This window comes from Jatropha curcas, unplaced genomic scaffold, assembly GCF_041381405.1.
Source record: "Jatropha curcas cultivar XTBG-Jc1 unplaced genomic scaffold, XTBG_Jcur_1.0 HiC_scaffold_154_pilon, whole genome shotgun sequence".
Taxonomy (NCBI): Eukaryota; Viridiplantae; Streptophyta; class Magnoliopsida; order Malpighiales; family Euphorbiaceae; genus Jatropha; species Jatropha curcas.
In genome coordinates, this window is record NW_028322384.1 from 1,898 (window position 1) to 9,091 (window position 7,194).

General features: G+C 29.9%; 1 long non-coding RNA gene across 1 annotated transcript; it reads left to right on the forward strand.

Annotated features, from left to right (window-relative positions):
• Positions 1-1,921: 1,921 nt before the first annotated feature.
• Positions 1,922-6,846, forward strand: LOC149492029 (uncharacterized). Its single transcript, XR_016319167.1, has 4 exons — positions 1,922-2,118; positions 2,249-2,318; positions 4,243-4,340; positions 6,664-6,846. It is a non-coding gene; the product is annotated as an uncharacterized LOC149492029 (long non-coding RNA).
• Positions 6,847-7,194: the final 348 nt, after the last annotated feature.

The following is a 7,194-nucleotide window of genomic DNA, read 5'->3' on the forward strand; positions in this document are numbered from 1 at the left end:
GTTCTTAACCCGGTAATTCCGATAATGTGTTTTGGGCTTGAGCCCAACTCACCATTTAGGCCCAGATTGAAATTGCTCGGTACTTACAGCCTATACCGTCACAAATTCAGATTTTTTTTGATTTATTAAAAATTCTAAAATTTCGAAAATAAAATTACGGGGTGTTTCACATACATAATTAGACTACGTATTATATAATAATTTAAATTTATATAATCAAATATTATTGTATATTACTATTTTTTGACTAGTAGCATACATAATTAGACTATGTATTATATAATAATTTAAATTATATAATCAAATATTATTGTACATTACTACTTTTAGCTTTGAATATTTAAACAATCATTCTTATGATATTAAAATTTTTATTTAAATCTGAAATAATATTTATTTATAATAATTTAATGATATTAAAATTTATTTTATAATATTTTAAAGTTCTAAATAATTTTATATAGGTCATGAGGTATATATATATATATATACACATAGCTATGAAGATTAAGTAATATGTTACATAGGTAGCCATAGGTTTGTCAAAGTTTAAACGTAATTAGTTTGTCAAAATTTTAATCTCAACTTAATGCTATCAGTTAAACATAAAAATAACTATAAATATCAAACTTTTTGTATTTGTCTATAAAAATAAAATAAAAATAATAATATAAGATATATGGCCCAATTATAAGAATAACTTGCCTAAAAAGTTGCACAAATATATATGCACTAGTCGATAATTGCACTTCTTAAATATTATTGTAATAATTATTGTAGTTAATTATATTATTATTTAAAACTATTATAAATTATCAATTGTTTAGGAAAAAAATAATGAAACTATACTTGATTCATTAAATAAATCAGTAATGGTAAATATTAAAAATTTTTAATAAGAGAAAATTAAAACATTATATATATATAATATATAATATTATATATATATATAATTTTTTTAATTTAATAGATAGAAATGACTTTTTAAAAAAATCATAATTATCTACTTATTTAACATTTTATATATATCTACTATTTTTCTATTAATATTAAATAAATTTTGAAAAAATAAATTTTGAAAAAATAAATTTTCCAATAAAAATATATAGATCAAGAAATAACTTTTAGTTTTAATAGATAGATATAGTTTTTATTGAAAAATCAGTAACAACTATCAAGTTATTTAATAATTTGTATACCCATTAATTTTCTATTAATATCATATAAATTTTAAGAGATAGATATTTTTGTGAGAAAAAAAAAGAAAAATATATATATATATATACACACACGCACGTTAGTGTTCAAGAACGTGCGACGCATGTTGTTACTCGTTAAACATAGCCGTTAGAATGATTATTTATAATTTATTTTTTCATATTTTTTTATTAATTTTACAAAGATAATATAAAAATTCAATATTTTTAGATATAATTATTATATGTATAAATTAGGTGCAAATGTAACGCCCTATTTTTTTCTGTGTTGAAATAGTAGTTTATCTGTCTGTGAATAGTACTATCGGTCCGGGAGTCGGTATTATTTTGGTCTAGAAAAATTATTATATTAGGTAATAGGTTCTATCACATTTTTGGAGCATGCATGCATGGTTTTTATGGGTAGAAAGTAAGTAATGAATATTTTTGGAGAATTTTAGAGAATTAGTGCGTAGTGACTTAAGGTGTGATATTAATGAAGGAAATTAGAGGCAATAGTTGTGGGATGAAATTTGAAATGGTGTTAGATTAATTAAGGAACTTCAAAGAATTATTTTTATGGAGTAAATTTGAGAATTTTGTTGTGTTACATAATATTTTGAAGGAATTTAATTTGGAGAATATTTGTAGCCATTAGATTAGATTTACATTCAATCCTAGCCATCCAATTTTTATGGAGTAAATCATTATCTCCTCCATTAATTGGGCAACACTATCCTTCTTCTTCTTTTCCTACGTCTTCTTCTTCTTCTTCTTCTTCTTCTTCTTCTTCAATTTTTCCTTAGTAAACACATCAAAATCACCCATACAACTTGAGTTAATTAAGACATATTAGAGATTGAAGCTAGAGAAGTAATATTTGGTGACTAATTTCAAGGAATTTGGTGATTTTTCCTACTTGGTAAGTGATTTTAGGATAAGGTATTTATGTTGGGGTTTAGAGTTTTCTTTAGCATATACATGCTAAATCATGCTCCACTTCTTCTTTTGTTTGTGTTTTCTTTGTTTGATTTTGAGTGTCTTACATGTAGAGGGTGGAGAGCCTTCCACCAAGGATAAGGGCAAGACCAAAGCTTGAGCTTGTTAAAGCTTGGTTTGAAGGTTAGTGCAATTATACTTTCACTTGTTTAAGTTGTTTTACATGGTTAGGCTTTTGAATGAATTTTGGGAATTTTGTATGTATTGGTTAACTTGCTGAATTCATGTTAGATATGTTCTGCCGTGAGATTAGAACTCATTTTCGACCCCTTTATACTCCCCATCTGTTTCTGACTTCTTCATGAAAGTTGCAGCTCTATTTCTTAGCTTTCCAAAACATATTTTTATGTCTAATTCCAGTACTTGTAGCTCAACTTATGATTTAAATACCAAAACTGGTTCTGTTATGGTGTCTTACCAGTATATCCGAAATCATTGTCCATTTTGACCACATAAATGGCCAAATAACGTCTTATGTTCTTCATAAAATTTTATCTTTACTTCTTGTCTTTCCAACCCATCTTCTTGTGTCCAATTTGGCGATACATAGCTCAACTTATGGCTAAAACACCCAAACTGACTCTGTTGTGACAGGCTCCAGGTATTACTCAATTGAGTGCCCATTTTGACCACTATAATGACATTATTAGGTTCTGAGTTATTCATAAAAGTTGTTTCCCTGTGTCTTGAGAATTCTCTCGTTCTGGATTGGTTTCATTTGAGTGTTTGGTGAAGTAGGAATTCAAGAAACATTGGACTTGGTTCTGCTGAATCAGGTCTGATCTGTTGGTCTGTTTCTGAGCTTTTGTTTGCTATCTTACTCTTTGATCTGGGCTGTGGTCCCTTCTGAACATTTGTAGCATTTTGGCTTAGCTTTCTAATGAATCTAATTTCATTCAATTTGGAGACCCATAACTCAAATTATGTGTTAAAAACCCAGCAAAGGTCAAGTTTATAACAATGCTGAAAAGTTCTTGATTTATGTACTTTTATATTATATTAAGTATATATACATTTATAGTGTTTTGAGTAAAATATTTGAACTGATGAGTACTAAATGAAGAGGTTTTGATTAAGAATTATTGCTTTTGTGAAAGAAGCTTTTGATTTAGGCTCTACTATGCATGATTGAGACGTAGTATGATGAGATGGATTTCTTATTGTGAAGCTATGATCATATGCTAGGGTTATCAACCCTTATAAATAGGCGGACGCACTTATTTGTGTGATGGGGTGGTGCTTTCATAGGCCACGGTGGTGCTTTCATAGGCCACGATTGTGTGATTGGGGGTGGTGCTTTCATAGGCCACGGTGGTGCTTTCATAGGCCACGAGTATGTGATGGGGGTGGCGCTAACATAGGCCACGATCAAATCTGCTTATGTTCATTCTGTATGAGTATGAGTGTAACGCCCCATTTTTTTTGTGTCTGAAATAGTAAGTTATCGGTCTGTGAATAGTGCCATCGGTCCGGGAATAAGTATTATTTTGGTCCGGAAAAATTACTATCTATGTGTTATATTTTATTTTATTTTTGGAGTATGTATACATTATTTTTATGGGTAGAAAGTAAGTAATGAATATTTTTTTGGAGAAATTAGAGAATTAGTGAATAGTGAATTATGTTGTTATATATTAAGAATTAGAGAAATTATTTTTATGGAGTCTTTGCGCTGGTGTTCTCTTCTTCCGGCCCTTCGCGGCCTTCTTTTTCCGGCTTCCCTTTCCGCCTTTTTCTGGCGCTCCTCCTCTTTTGCCGGCCTTTCCTTTGGCGCCTCTTTGTCGCCATTCGCTTGCTTCCTTGCTCCCTCCTCGCCCTCCCCTTTTGGTGCCCGGACCCTTCCCTTTCGTCCCTCCCTTTTTGAGCTCCCTCTTTTCTTCCTTTTCCTCTCCCTACGTGACCTTTCTCTTCTTCTTCTTCTTCTTCTTCTTCTTCTCTCCTTTAGGTCTTCAATTTTTCTTCCTCCATCAAATCCTCCATTCTTTGATTAAGTACTTAATCTTTGAGATTAAAGCTTGAGAAATGATATTTGGTGAATAATTTCAAGTAATTTGGAGGACAAAGGGTGGAGAACTTCCTACCAAAGACAAGGGAAAACTAAGGCTTCAAGAGTTTGATTTAAGCTTGTTAGAGCTTATGTTTAAGGTTAGTGTTCATAAACACTCTTATCTTGTTTCAATTTTTGATTTTGTGAAGTTTATACTATTTTGTGAAAATTGGGAATTTTATATGAAATGATTTGATTATTGAATTTTGGTGGTATAAATGTGTTCTTGGGAGATTTCTAAGCATGCTTATATTTGAATTGATAAGGAAAACAATTTCTTCTTCATTCTTCAAGAGTGGCAGAACCCATTGATGAATAAGGCCTTAAGTTTTCTTGTTATTATTTGTGGATTTATCTTAAGATGATATTTGATGAGTATTTAGTATGTGGTAGAAATCTCTACCTTGTATGATTTAAGTAAGCTGAAATTAGGAAAAAGTGTTATTGGGTGTGATTAAGGACTGTTTTTCGATCCCTTTCATTTCCCATTAGTGTCTGAGTCCTTCATGAAAGTTGTAGGTCTCCTTAGCTTTCCAACCCATCCTCTTGTGTCCAATTTGGATATATATAGCTCAACTTATGGCTGAAACACCCAAACTGACTCTGTTATGACGGGCTACATGCATCACTGAATTGAGTGCCCTTTTGACCACTATAATGATAAGATTATGTTCTGAGTTCTTCATGAGAGTTGTTGCCCTGTGTCTTGAGACTTCTCTGGTTTTGGATTGGTGTGATTTGAGTGTCTGGATAAGTAGAATTTGATAAACATTGAAATTAGTTCTGCTGAATCAGGTCTGGACTGTTGGTCTGTGTTCCTAGCTTTTTTTTGCCATCTTAAAGATTGATCTGGGCTGTGGTCCCTTCATAACATTTGTAGTATTTTGTTTAGCTTTCTAATGAATCAAATCACTCAATTTGGAGACACAGAACTTAAGTTATGTCTTAAAAACCCAGCAAAGGTCAAGGTTATATTAATGCTGGAAATTTTCTATGTCATGAATCATAGGTTTATTTGGATAAATGAAGGTATGAATTATGTGTGATGAAGTTCTCTTCATTCTTTGTATCCTTTAAGATTTATTTGACAAAAATAAGACATAAGTTTGAAAAGTGTTGTTGTGGATATGTTTAAATGGATATAAATTGGAAAGGTGTGAAATTGATTTAGATAATGCATGATGAGGCTGAAATTGATACTTTTGTGCATAAGAGTTGTGTTAGCATGCTTGATTGGAGAAGGAAATTCCTCCCCTTGGTACCACCTTGGTGTAGTAAAGCTTACTTAATTATTTTATATATATGACATAAGTATGATTATTTGATAACTTTTATATGTTTAGAGTTTTAACAAAGAAATGGGTATTTAAGGTGTATGTGCTTTGAATTTGGAATAAGGAAAATATGATTTCATTATGACTTTAAGAAAGTTTTAAAAGAAAAGGGATTTATGATAAATTTTCTATATTAAGTAATTATGTTGAAGTATATGAGTTACTTAAGTTCTAAAGTAAGCTTACATGTATGATTTCATATGATAAGAAATTTCTATGTTCAGTAATTATGTTTAAGGATGAAATTTTCAGTTACTACGTTCTAAAGTAAGCTTACATTATGAATTTAAGAAGACTAAAGAATAAGACAAGTTTTATGATAAGTGTTATGAATTAAGAATTAAAACAAGGATTTTGGGCTCTACTATACTTAGTGTGAATTTGATGCGTGATTTGATTTTATTCTGTCTGATGAGCATGCTCGGCATTTGATGCCATTCTGATAAGAAGCTATGATCATATGCTAGACACGTGGGTGTCTTCTGTTCTGTTAGGGCGGACGCGCTCTATATGTTCTGAAAAGGTTGGCGACCTAAGGCCATTCTGAATCTGATCTGAAAACCTATCTGCTTCTCTTTCTCCTAAGTGTATGCGAGCCCTATGGAAAATATCTGTAATACAATTAAACGAATGAGATCATATTATTTTAGTAAACATTACTTTGGAAATTACTGATTATGTTATCAAATGAATTTTCAAAGCATAATTTCGGTACATGGTATTAAAAATAAAGAGTATATGTATTGGTATAATGTTTAAGTAATGAATTTATGATTTGAAAGAATTAAATTATTTATGTTATTAATTAAGTTTATTTGAAGGAACCAAAGTATTTATGATGATAAAATGTCTTAAGTAAAGGATTTATGGTATAAAGAATTAAATTCTTTATGTTATTAATTACTAGTATATGTGCTATTTGTTTTGCTATAAATGGAAATGTATGTTGAATTTTAATGCATTTATGATTGTAAATAATTTTATGAAATTTGTTTTTAAGTAAGTTGTCATCGCAACTTTGGTAAGTATGTGAATTATGAGCACCACTGAGTTTTATACTCAGCGCGTCGATTTTTATCACGCGTAGGTTGAAGATCGTGGTTGCTACTTGAAGATTTGAAGAGTAATATCAAAGCAGAAGTGACTAATTTGGTAGTAGTCGATTGAGATTTATATAATGAAGAATGATGGCATGTATAATTGTTACATTTTCAGATATTATGTTATTTGAAATATAATTGAAGTATGTAATTACAAAGTATTTTGATGTATAATTTGGAGAGAAGAATAAGATTTATTAAATGATTGAATATGAAATATTTGAAGTCAGTTGATATGATTAGTTCATTAAGACTTGATAGATATAATGAATGCAATTAATTGATGGATCTAAAATACTATTGAGGATTTATTCAATTATGAAAGTATAAAAGTGTTGTTATGTTATAAAGATTATTTGGAGATGTTGGAAGTTTAGAGTTTAATTGGAAGTATTTTGTATTCACATGTTTGGCGAGCTCAGTTTTTAAAAGGATATTCTTACAATATTTCTGTAGGAATTTTCCCAATGTATATAAAAAAAATGCAAGGAAAATGAAATGAAATTGCTATTATAAAA